Source organism: Eutrigla gurnardus (assembly GCF_963514095.1).
Source record: "Eutrigla gurnardus genome assembly, chromosome: 2".
NCBI classification, from domain to species: domain Eukaryota; kingdom Metazoa; phylum Chordata; class Actinopteri; order Perciformes; family Triglidae; genus Eutrigla; species Eutrigla gurnardus.
In genome coordinates, this window is record NC_139916.1 from 30,478,922 (window position 1) to 30,493,214 (window position 14,293).

Below are 14,293 nucleotides of genomic sequence, written 5' to 3' on the forward strand. Positions count from 1 at the left end.
TTTTCTGTTGCAGTACATCATAGCTGGATCTCTGACAGTGGCTGCTGGAAGATCTATGAACCGGTGTCAGGTTAGTAATTTATTATTACTACTCCCGTTGGTACAGGTGCACACGATGGACTGACCGCCATCCGTACAAGTGCACGTGACGGACGGACAGGACCAGGCGATGGACGGACTCCCGTTGTGACAGGAACAGGCGTTGCTTCAGCCAGGACCCCCGACACCGGAACAAGCTTGGTGTCAGCCGGGACCCCCGACACCAGAACTGGCTGGGCAGCTTTGATGAGCCATGCCCGTTTGAGCCATGTCTTCTCTTTTGGTGAAGAAAGCAGGCTAGCCAAGTGGATGCTCTTTGGCCCTCCCCATGCCTCGCAAGTTCCCAGAAAAGGGTCAGGGGCTGGAGACCTGGAGCTGGAGGGCTGGAGGCTGCTTGACTTGGGGGTGGCTGGAGATCAGGGGGAGCCAGGAAGTCCTTGGCCCAGGTGGGCAATGAGCACCACAGCCATGGCCTGGTGCAAATCTCCGTCCAAGTCTCCTTCAGGGCCAATGCACTTCTTCTTCACTCACAGCATGCCTATACTCTCCCTGGAGGCATTGGAGTGTATAGGTTGCATCAAATAGTCTGCTGGGTAAATGGACCTGCATTTATATAGCACTTTTCTAGCTTACTAGCTACTCAAGCCACACTACATTCACTAATTTTCACCCGTTCACACGCACATTCATACACTGATGGCAGAGGAGCCACCTGCACATCAGGAGCTAATATTTAACTCATTTATACACATTCACACGCCGATGGGGCAGCATCGGGGACAATTGTGGATTCAGTATCTTGCCCAAGGATACTTCGGCATGCAGACTGGAGGAGCTGGGACACGAACCACCAATGTTCCGATTGGAGGAAGGCTCGCTGACAATGCCCTTTAATTAGAAATTGATTCTGAATGGAAACAAGACTACATGAGTGTATTCCAGAAATGTAGGTAGCAGCAGGTTTACCAAACCTCTGAACTGAACTCTGAACTCTGAGTTGACGAACCATGAGATGACAAACTTGGAGCTTTCAGTTCCAGAATAGCTGTTCTGAATAAGTTCACTCAACTCTGAATATGTTCACTCCAAGTTATGCATGTGCCCGTCGACTATAAAAAGCCATTATCAATGGAGATCTGATATGAGTCACCATGTGGCAACGGAGGAGAAAACAAGGTCCTCCTACTTCATGCCATTAGAGTTAGAGATAATACTTTGTGCTTATGGAGAAAAAGAGCACTTCCATAGAAAGCAGAGCAACATAGCTGCTGCAAAGGAGAGACAGTTGGCATGGGAGTCAACTGCTGCCTGAGTGAATGCTTAGGACTCAATTAAATCGTCAATTGGTTTAAAAGCCGATACAATTTTCTTTTCATCTCCACAGTGAAGCACTGCGATGTAATGGTTAGCAATTCTGTCTATGTGCAGGCGACCGGGCTTCAAATCCTGTTGTGTACGACTGAAAGTTGGGAAATGTAATTATTTTTGATTTAGGTGCAATCCCACATGCACCAAAAGGCTACAGCTGATAATTAAGCATAACAATATTGTTCAAACAGGTAGCCTTAGGCATAGGGTTTGAAACTTTCACATATTAAACAAATTACATATCTGTGGCTATTTCGACTTAGTAGCTGTAACCCCCAACAGAATGCTGCTTAAAGACACATGAGTGTCCTTAAATATCCTGTTAAGTAGGTTAACTTTGTAATTAATAAAAACTGTAACGTTCTACTAAGTTATCATCGGGGACTGAAAGCACATCCACACGGGGTCTCATTTCCCGATAAAAGGCTACTCTAATCATTTGTGATTTCATATCATTTCATATATTTTTCGGCAGCTGGTTCAGGCTCATCAAAAGGGAGTAGATAGATAGGGAGAAGCTCAGGGTTTGTTGAAGAAGGTTCACAGAGTCTGTTACCATGGTGGCTGAAGTTTAAGTAAACTCTCCTTCTAGAATGGAAAACAGAGTATTCCTCTTCTCAGGCTTAAGAATCTCAAAGTTTTAACAAAACTGGAATACACCACATGTGCGATATCCTCTCGAGCTAGAGATATTGTACCCTGAATGAACAAAATATTGATGGGGTCTGATATTATAAATATCTTGGTATCTGGCTGGATCAAAAAGTCACATAAACGTCACGTGAGCACAGGTATCAGCAATACGACAAAAATGTCTATCTGTACAGAAACGGAGAATCTTCCTTTGTTGAGTCTGGATTATATTAATGTTATCTACCTCTGCTTCTTCTTTTAATCCATTATAATTTAATTGCTTATTACCAGGGACAGTTCCTATACTCACATCATTGCATTTTCTATGAGACGGCTGGGTGGGCATCTCTAATATTAAGATGTTATAGGCATTCTGGAGTTCTTTTATTTCTCTGCAAACACAAGCATACAAACTTTCCCAGCTTCAATGTCCATGTGTTAGAAAATGCACCCAGCTATGGCGCACAGAACAAAACCACAGTCCTTTCTTCTTTGTTACTCCGGGTCTCTCTTCCTGCTGTGGAGTCTAAAATGTCAAATGTTTTCTTGTATACTTTATTATACTCTCAACATCAATGAATATCAGGGCATGCTCTCAACGGTTGAATGAATGACCATTTCACCAAAATTAGCGAAGAGACATCTTTCTTGAGTATAACATCTGTATGCAAATGGCCAACACATTGTTGAGCTGTTCAGCAGGTTTCTGCAGGTCCTGATGTCCTGATGTCTTTCTCTCTCTCTTTCTGTCTACTAGGTGAATGGTGCTCTGAGTGTCAGTGTTGTAGCAGCATGTGTTTCCCTTACTGCAATCGTCCTCTACTCTCTGGATGCTGCAGGGGTGATGGTCTACTGCTCTGGCTCCTGGTTATATGACTGCAGCCGATATTTGGTATTCAGTTTCAACTATTTAAGCATGGTTATTAGAATGAATCAGAGATGAATGATCACTTGACCTCACACAAATTGCAACACAAGCTTTTTTAATTGTATCATACCCCTAAAGGTATCTTCTTTAGATTTGACTTCCGGCTTTCTTACAGTGCAGACGCTTTTCCTCTTTGCTCTCACCTCTGCTTTTTCTGCTGATATTTTTGTAGATAGCAGGCTATTGCCAAAATGTAACATTTTTTACGACCTTCTTAGTCCTGAGCAAGCCTGGCCTACCGATAGCACAAGCCTGCACTGAGACGTGGGGAGACGTGACACGGAGCTGAAGCTAATTAGTAGCAAGATGCCTCCCTTCTCTGCAGAGGACTACCACAAACTTCTACAGAAGATTGCAGTACTGGAAACTAAAATGCACAGGTTAGAAGTGAATGTGGAAGTAAATGGACATTGTGGGAACGACACCACTCTACCATGGAACAGTGGACAAGATAATGCTAACACACTGCTAGTTAGCACTACAGAGAAACAGGAGGGCCATGTGCAAGGTAATAAATCTACAAGTTATCTCTGGAAGTCTCTTGGTGCTAAGCCTAAAAGTAAATCTCCTCCCAGAGAAATGCAAGGGCAATTAACAGGCAGAGCCCAGCGCAGTGAGATTTGTGATGCGACCGGCTGGCCTGCTTTACCATCCCTGCATAGCACCTCCTCAACCCCTGCTCCTAGCAGGACAGAGCCCTGGACAGCTGCTAAAGGGAGGAATAACAACAAACTTCCTAAACAACCATGTGTGCAACTGGAGAACAGATTTGCTCCCCTGCTGCAGGATCCTGGATCCCCGTCAAACAACTTGGATACTTTTTCATCGACTCAAAATGGGGTAAGAGCTGAACGAGCTGAAAGAAACTCAGTGAGTAAAAGGCTACAAGGAAAGCTAACGACTGGGCCTGAGACTCTGATTGTGGGTGACTCTGCTGTTAAAGATGTGAGACGCTTTTGCAGTAAAAACACCAAAGTTTTATGCTTCCCCAAGGACATGGTATCTGACATGAGAGAAAAAATTATGGATATCGTGACTGAGCACCCAACGGTGAAAAACATCATGTTGCACATAGGGTCAAATGATATTGTGAAACAGCAGTCTGAAGTACTGAAGCAAGACTTTACTGATCTGCTAAACACAGTCAGCTGTCTGAATATGGAAGTGTCCATTAGTGGGTATTTGCCACCAGTCGGAAAAGGAGTCGAGAAATTCTCGAGACTTTTGAGTCTCAACACATGGCTTTCAACTGCATGTGCCGTCCGTTCGGTTCATTTTATGGACAATTTTAACTTTTTCTGGGATCGCCGACATCTTTTTAAAACAGATGGACTGTGCCTAAATAGGCTTGGAATAAAACTTTTCATCTCCAACCTATTTTATCTCCTGCGTCACCCATCTGTTCCCTCTGCCAAGGACACGAGACAGGAAGACGCCAAAACAAATGACACAAGCCCTGAAAGAGAGCCTGTTCTGCCCCCGCCTGAAGAGAGCTTCGACTCTGTCAGTCATCAGTGCCCAGAGGAAGTGTCCCCACCTCCCACCTCACCAACAAATCCACCTTCCTCCCCTCCCCAAACCCCATCCAGGTCACCCTTCTCTACAACCACCCTTTCCCCCTCCTCCCCTCTCATGGAGTTCACTCACCAAATGAAAGAGCTGGTCACTGCTGGGACCAGATTCACACCCCGCCCTACTCCCAGGTTCTGTACCTCAAATGCCCCACTGCATCCTCCCCCACCTCCTCTTCCACCACTGGCTCTAAGTCCTCATCCAGTTCTGGCAAAATCACAGAAGGCACGACCTGCACCACCCCCACCTCTACAACGATGGCAGAATTATCTTCTGTTTCCACAGCCTGATAACAGTTCAGCATGTTCAGTTACTTGTGTGCAAAATACAGCAAGCTCTAACTGATATGTGCTGGGCTCAGGCTACAGGACGGATCACACTCATGACTTTTTCCAGGATAAGTCAGGGCCCTATACGCTGGTAGCTTCATCAGTTCCGGTCTTGGTAAGAAATCGAAAAAGGCTAAGCAAGAAGCACCCAACCTATTCTGCAAATTTATCAAATCTAGCATCCATTCCTCATCAACCACAGCCAGTCCAAAAACATTGGGAAGCTAATGATTTTAACACACTAAAGCTAGCTTTATTAAATGTCAGGTCTCTGGCAGGAAAAACATTTTGAATCAATGATTTTATCACCAAGCACAATCTTGATTGTTTGTTCTTAACTGAAACCTGGTTAAATGAAAATAACAGTGCTGCTGTTCTTATTGAATCAGCTCCTCCCAACTTCAGTTTTATGAGTGAAGCTAGAGTGCATAAGAAAGGAGGGGGAGTGGCTGTTTTGATTCCCTCCAATGCAAGCAGATATCTTATGGAAACTTTGCATCCTTTGAATACGTGGCTCTTCAGTTGAATTCTTCTTCCCGAGTTATGTTCCTAAATGTCTACAGGCCACCTAAATACTGTGCAACCTTTTTTGATGATTTTTCTGAACTACTGTCTATAATCTGTATTGACTTTGACTGTGTGGTTATTGTTGGTGACAAACTCCATGACAGGGGGACTAAAGAACTGTGTTGTGTGATTGATAACTATGGACTGATTCAGCATGTGACAGAGCCCACTCATAACAAAGGTCACACCCTGGACTTGATCATGTCCAAGGGTGTAAGCATTTCTAAGGTTGTTGTGACTGACGTTGCTCTTTCTGATCATTCCTGCGTTTTCTTTGAGAGTGCTATCTCTGTGCAGACAAATGTTCAAAGAAAAGTAATCAAAAAACAGTATATCACAGAAAACACCTGTGAAACATTTATCCAGGTGTTCTCCTCCACACCCTCCCTCCCTTGGGTCTCTGTAAATGGGCTTGTTGACAATTTCAATGTGAAAATCACAAATATTATTGATGCCATTGCACCCACTAAGCTGAAACTGGTCCCTGGCAAAAAAAAGGTCTCCATGGAGAAATGCCACATTGGTAAGAAGAAAAAGAGAGTGTCGGAAAGCTGAACGTAGGTGGCGTAAAACAAATCTCCAGGTTCACTGATATCTAAAAAGAAAGACTTAGAATCTACAACCTGGTACTGAAAAATGCAAGACAATCCTTCTTCTCGGACATCATTGCCAAAAACAACAATAATGCACGGACCTTGTTTGCTACTGTCGACAGGCCAACAAACCCTCCTGTGTCAGTAGCCCCTGAACTGCTTTCCACCAGGGCCTGCAATGACTTTGCCACCTTCTTCACAGAAAAAATCCAGAAAATTAGGCAAGCAGTCAGCGCCTCCACATCAGGTGCAGGACATGTGTTGTCCACTCAAGGTCAATTCAGAAACCATGGCACAATTTCATGTGATTAACCATCAAACCTTGGAGGACATCATACAACATCTGAAATCCTCCTCCTGCTGCCTTGATATTCTGCCAACAGGCCTTTTAAAAAATGCATCAAACTGCATGACCCCAGATCTTTTACAGATTGTAAACACGTCTCTTCTGTTAGGTGTCTTCCCACAGGCCTTGAAAACTGCTGTTATCAAGCCTCTCTTAAAAAATAACAATTTAGACACTTCACTAATGAACAATTATAGACCAATATCAAACCTCCCATTTTTGAGTAAAATCATCAAAAAAGCAGTTTTTAAGCAGCTGAACGACTTTATGGTAATAAACAACTGTTTTGATGTCTTCCAGTCAGGATTTAGACCACACCACAGCATGAGACAGCTCTTGTCAAGGTCTTCAATGACATCCACTTAAACACGGATAACGGTAGAATTTCAGTCCTGGTATTACTTGATCTCAGTGCTGCATTCGACACAGTCGATCACAACATACTCCTAGACCGTCTGGAAAACTGGGTGGGACTCTCTGGCACAGTATTAAAATGGTTTGAATCCTACTTGAAGGACAGAGACTACTTTGTGTCTATAGATAATTACACATCTGAGCGGGCAAAAAATACATGTGGAGTTCCCCAAGGCTCCATTCTGGGCCCTCTTCTGTTCAACATCTACATGCTTCCACTGGCTCAGATCATGAAAAACAACAAAATATGTTACCATAACTACGCAGACGATACACAAGTTTACATAACAATATCACCAGGTGACTATAGTCCAATTCCAGTACTGATTAGATGCATTGAGCAAATCAATAATTGGATGGAGCAGAATTTTCTCAAATTAAACAAAGACAAAACTGAAATCATTGTTTTTGGAGCCAAGGAAGAACGGTCAAAAGTTATGCCCCCAGCTTCAAGCGGTAATGGTAAAAACCACAAACAAACCCAGAAACTTAGGTGTAGTCATGGACTCAGACCTGAACTTCAACAGCCACATTAAATCAGTTACAAAGTCAGCCTACTATCACCTAAAGAATATATCAAGGATTAAAGGACTTATGACACAGCAGGATTTGGAAAAACTTGTCCATGCATTTATCTTCAGCAGGCTTGACTACTGTAACAGTGTCTCCCTAAAAAGTCCATCAGACAGCTGCAGTTAATTCAGAATGCTGCTGCTCGAGCCTAACCCTAACCCTAAGACCAAAAAAGTGGATCACATTACTCCGGTTCTCAGGTCTTTACACTGGCTTACTGTCTGTCAAAGAATTGACTTTAAAATACTACTGCTGGTTTACAAAGCACTGAATGGTTTAGGACCAAAATACATTTATGATCTTCTGCTTAGCTACGAACCATCCAGACCTCCCAGATCATCTGGGACAGGTCTGTTCTGTGACCCCAGAGTCAGAACCAAACATGGAGAGGCAGCCTTCAGTTTTTACGCACCGTATATCTGGAACAAACTTCCAGAAAGCTGCAGGTCTGCTACAAATCTCAGCTCTTTTAAATCAAGACTGAAGACTTATCTGTTTGCCGCTGCCTTTCAGTAATCAATACTATCTGTGAACTTCTTATGCTGCACTGTATTTTCTATTCCTTGATATTCCTGTTTTTAATTATTTATTTTATTTTATTTTATTATTATTACATTTTAAACTTTATTTTATTATTGGCTGGTTTTAATGAGGGTTTTTCTATGCATTTTAATTTTGCTTTTATTTTCTTTTAATAACTTCTATTTATTTATTTTTACTTTATTGTATGATATTTTTATAATGTGAAGCACTTTGAGACTGCCTTGTGTATGAAATGTGCTATACAAATAAAGTTGCCTTGTCTTGCCTTCTTTGACATACAAAAATTGTTATACGAAAAGTGTAATATGCAAAACAACAATCGTGAATCTTGGAAATTCAAAATGGCTGCCACCCACCCAAGTGATGATAATAACCTCATATTTCAACCGGTTACAATCAGAGATGGGCAGTATTTCTGTTACTTGTATTTGTAATATAATTACTTTTGAGTAATTTGTGGACCAGATCTGGATAGAACCAGACCAGCTCTCAGTAGAATAACACCAGAACTGGGATGAACCCCGACCACATCTGGGTAGAATAAGATGACTTCTGACCAGAATAAGACCAGAACTGTGTAGAATTATACCAGATCTGGGTAGAATAATACTACATCTGGGTAAACATAGACCAGATCTGGATAGAATAATGCCAGATCTGGGTAGAACCAGACCACATCTGGTTTGAATGATACCAGAACTGTGTAAAATAGGATGGTCTTATAGAATTGTCTTATTCTTCCCAAATCTTGGAAGAACATTTAGATATTGAGGACACAACATCTCACTCACGCATTGCCAGATTGTTCTTTCACATCTTTGCCAGACCTTCAGGTTCTTACTTTCCGATTAACTTCCCTGCTTCACCCTGACCATCCCACCTTGTCTCTGCCTCAGCCTTTTGTTCCCGACCAAGAGTTTTGCCTGTGTGTTTCCTGGTTTCCGTCTGCTTGTCTCCGTGGCTTTTCTTTGTGCCAACTCCACGCTTTGAGTTTCTCAGCCACTACTCCGGTGGGTTGCTCTGTCTCAGAGGTGTTTACTGTGCTGATGCCTCTATCGCAATGAGTCTCCAGTTTTTGTTTTTCTGCATTCCTGCTGTGCTTAGATTTGTTGCAGTCTGTGAGAGGTTCATCCATATTCTTTGGCAACAAGTGTTATACAGTCTTTCAGCACTGTTGGGATAAGTGCCACTGTGATAATTTTACTGACAACAGCTTCATATGTTTATTTTTGCCAGAGACGGACGCAGGGATTTTCGGGGGTCTTGGCTGTTTTCAGTTTGTTGGAGTTCATTGTTTCAGTCACCACTGCAAGATTTGCCTGCAATTCTACCTGTAACTGCAACACAGAGGTAAGTCGACCACTGACTAAGGGATTCAGTGTAATGCCACCAAACTTGAACTAAATTATTTTTTTAATTAAGTTTGGATGAGTACTGGCTACCATCAATGTTGTGGTAGGAAGGCCAAATAAACATGTTTTTATTATCCTTATGAATTACTGAAAAATACAATAACATGGGTAGATCCTAACATCCCTTACATGACTTTTACCTCACTCCGCAAGTCTGGTCTGGTCTGACATCATGAATGACATTACAGTGCTCTTATTTCTGCTCTGAGGAGGCTTGAGCAGGGATGATTGGACTGCTCTGACACTGTATGCTATCATTGTTACGCAGATGTTAAAAAACAGATGACTTCAGCAAACTAGACATCCTCTGCCTCTATAAGGGACTGGATGTCACTCGACTTTCTTCAACTAAGTTGTTAGAAAACTAAGCTTCTCCTTATTGGCCCCAGGAATCTTGGCGTACTATATTAAAAGTCAACTGAAATTCAAACGCCATGTCAATAATCGGACCACTGGTCTTAGTCAACCTGCCGTGGTCCATCTTCAGCAAAATGCAGCAACGAGATTCTTAACTACTTTTCATATCTTGCATCCAATTTTAGCATCTATGCATTGGCTACCAGTGAAATTAACGATTAAAACAACTATACTTGTAGTAATGTACAAGTGCCTTAAAAAGGAGACAGCTACATTAATAATAATGTACACAAAATATAGATTTCACCATGGAATTTCCCACAAGTTTCACAAAGTGAACATTTTAAGGGCTTTTATGGTATGGGAAGTGTGTTTGTATCTATTCCCCACAATGGAACGGGGGGAATAGATACGTACTAATGTACTGCTTGCTTCAGCCAGATACTGTTGAAGTAGAGGTAGGCTGATAGTGGGTGATTATTCGAGAATTCAAAGTACTATTTTCTCAATCGAATAGGGGACAGAGAGAGAGACTGAATAAATGTTAAGGTTTGGATAGTGGCTTGTGACTACTGAAAGAGCAGCCTGACCACATTTATCTGGATGAGAAGATAACCATCTTGATATGACATGCCGATGAATGTCTTTACCTCTAGTGTTGAGTGGCTTGAAACGGAATGAATGAAAATGAAGTGCAATGAATACAAGAGACGTCACTCAAAGATGCAAGTGAGGTCAACATGGATGCAATTAAGGGGATTGAGATGAACCCCATGTGTTGGTTGTCTTATAGCAGCCATCAATCGCTGTTGTGCCTGAGAATGGTTCAGGAATGGCCCATTCAGCAACTGATTTCCAAGCACAATTTTCCTCACAGGTGAGCTGCCTGCATTCTTGTAAATCTATCTGGTCATGTGAGTCATTCGTCTTTAGGAACAGAGAAACTCCGCCCCTAATGCTGTGTTGTTTTGCAGATACAGAGCTACCCTAAAAACTCAGGGGAACAAAGAACTACTGGCACGACTCACCCTCCACCCTACAGTCCTGAGTTTGTCTATGCCAATCATCCTGTTATGAATATCAACGATCTACCTTAATATTCAGCTTTAGCAAGCCTTGATCACTGTATGCTACACACACACACACACACACACACACACACACACACACACACACACACACACACACACATGCTCGCTTGCACTTTGAAAGTATAATTAAGCCCCCATATCATATGAACAAAGTTCAGCTGAAAACCAATGTAGGCTATCTGTGTATTTAGTATTGTTGTTGAGATGAGACCAGGAAGCAGAGTTGCAGTCTTATATGCAGTGTTGTAAATTTCTCCACTGTGGGACTAATTAAGGATGACACACCAGAGGTCTTTGTGTTTTTCAGGCCAAGGACCCACTGGCTGATATTGACACGGTGGAGGGACCCCCTATATCATATTGTATAAAATTGTGTCGCTTATTAAATCTTATAAAACCAATAATAATATGTAATGCAGCCTATAGTGCCATGTATACACTGCTCTGTAATGATGTATGTACTTAGCCATTAAAATAATAATTGTTGACTGATTCAACATAGAACATATTTTAATTCTATGTCGGCATCTCTCCATCAGAATTTCACTACATAACATTTCACAAATAGGAAGATTTATATTTATCATGGGTTGTATTCGTGTTAATGTGTATTTTTGCATGTATGTTAATTTTTGGAAGAAAAAAAGTTTGGGATCAAATCATTTTGGGGACCTCCTGCAGTATAGCATAGGGGTTGCGGACCCCCTGTTGAAGATCTCTGTTATACACATCTCCGCACCTCCATTAGAGCAGTCACTCACCCAAAACCATATAAAAACGGTGTCTGTCCCCCAACCACTTAAATTTAGTTCAGTAAATTAGAAGAGGGATTTCACATTTACATTTAGGTCATTTAGCAGACGCTTTTGTCCAAAGCGACTTACAATAAGTACATTTGTCAAAAAAAGGAAACAAAGAAACCACAACGTATCATTGCCGATAAAGTAAGAGCTAAAGATAGAACAAGTGTTAGGTCCTCATCTGAGTGAAGTAGTACCTTAACCCCCAATTTCCACTGCATGCATCTCCGCTGCGTTGCGTCTCCGCCACGCCAGCGGAGCAGATACGTTTCACTTTAGTCTATGGGTGAATCTCCACCAGGTCCGCTGCGCTGCGTGTCCGCTGCATCTCGGCTCCGGCAGTCCGCTGAAATGTAATTTCCTTGCTCCTTTTATGGGAAAGCAGAAACGGTAACGTTATAGGTGTAGCTGTAGCTTATTATTTTTTACAGTTTTGTCACAGCTATTATGGCAGTAGGATCGACCATGGAGTCACGTAACGTCACCAGCCTGTTATTTACGGAAAAATGAATCACAGGAATGGAATTGATGCATTATAATTTCATATGACAGCAATCAATGCAGTTTACCGTAGGCAAATGGCGAGGCGCTCAGCTGGACTGATAGCCTCCCGGTAGGTGGTGTCCAGTAGATTCGGTCTCCAACTTTACTGAGCACCTCGTCAAACTGGCCTCTGGTGAGCCTGAAGTATTGCTGGAACATTGCCTCATCCAGGCGAAGCTCCCGCACCAACCGATGGTACTCGCCGTATTGTTTTCGGGTTCGGAGGATCGGGTGAACCCAGAACCGACGACGGCGGAGTTGGGACCTCTTGTACCGCAAGTACAGCAGGGCAATGGCGAAGATTCGCTTTCTTCTTCTGTCCATGATGTCAAGCGACAATGGGCTTTTCGCAATTCGGATCCCTCCAATGTTTTCAAAAAAGTAGGGAAAGAAGCCGGGGAAACGTTTCCTGTTTCCGGGAAGGAGAGCGCCCGCCTAGTGGCACGCCCACCAAGCGTGCAATCCTGGCAAGCGGCGCGTCCACTTGCGTTTAAAATCGCCCCTGTGGACACGTACCTTTAGTGATGGGCAGATGAACACAGGTAGAAAAAAAACAAAAAACAATCCCTAAGCAGGTGACCCTGTGACAAACTCATTCCCCTCACCTCCATCCCTGCCCATTTCCACACCAGAGCTCCACGTGCTTCATCAGCCACTCACTATACTATATACTATCACTATAGCCCAGATTCACCAGCTCTCTGCCAGATTGTCTAGTGTGTTAAGCCTAGTTTTCCAGCGGTTTCCAGCCTGTCCCACCTGTTTGATCCTGCCTGCAACCCGGTCTGAAGATTTTCACCTGCCATTTGTCTGCCTTGTCTGCCTGCCTTCCTGGTTTTCTGACCCCTGCCTGTATCGCGGAATAAACCTTTTTGGACTGCCAGTGACTCTAAAGTCGTGCTTTTGGGTTCCCTGTTTTCTGAGTCGTGACACCTACTCTAAAATGTAGGAACAGTTTCTGCCTCCCAAACCAGAACCTGAAAATTGTTCCACAGAAGAGGAGCTTGATGGCTGAAAGCTCTGGAACCTGCTCTTTTTTAATTTTGGAGACTCTAGAAACTACAAGTAACCCTTTATTCTGAGAGTTTAGTGCTCTAGCAGGACAGTAGGGTTTAATGAGCTCTTTAAGATATGATGGTGCCTGACCATGAGACCAAGAGCCTTGTAAGTGAGGAGAAGGATTTAAATTCTATTCTGGATTTTACTGGGAGCCAGTGCAGAGAAGCTAATACAGGAGAAATGTGATCCCTTTTTCTAGTTTTAGTCAGAACATGCACTGCAGCATTCTGGACCAGCCACGAGCTTTAAAAGATTTATTAGAACAGCCGGATATTGCAATAATCCAGCCTTGAGGTAACACATTTATGGACTAGTTTTTCTGCATCTTTTTGAGACAGCATCGGCCTTATTTTAGTAATGTTACGCAGGTGAAAGTAGGCTGTCCTTGTAGTTTGTCTAATATGTGAGTCAAAGGATAGATCCTGATCAAAGATAACTCTTTTCTTTTCTAACTGTAGTATTTTAGGCAATTCCATCAATAGTAGCTATATCTTTAGACAATGAGATTTGGAGGAGTTTAGGCCCAAGTACAATAACTTTCGTTTTATCGGAGTGTAGCATCAGGAAATTGCAGGTCATCCAGGTTTTTATATCATCAATACATGCCTGGAATTAAGCTGACTGGCTTCTTCAGGCTTGATTGATAGATATAATTGAGTATCATCTGCACAACAATGGAAGTTTATAAATGTCAGCTGGGATCTGGGACCCTGAACAGGATTGAATCGGAATCTGAATGAATGGAGAACACGTATGGCTGCAAACAAACACACTTCGGTTCAACCATATCTATTTGAACCAGACTCTGACCCAGAACAAGGAGAGAAGAAGATGTGACCCTTTGTATGCAGCAGGATGTTTCTGAATGGTTAGTTAACATTTTGTGTAACGTTTTGGATGGTAACTTGATGCGTGAGTCGAAACATTGGCTAAATGTAGCTAAGCTAACCATTGCTATGCTAACCATGGCTAGGTGGCTAATGCTGTAACGTATCTGTGAGATATTTTGGGCAACAAGCAATAGTAGTGGCGTGTATTTAACAATTTACAATTGCAGTTAGGGTGAGCTGATATGAATGTGATGATGGTTTGTGTGGTCATTTTGTGAGCATTTCCACCCTCCAAA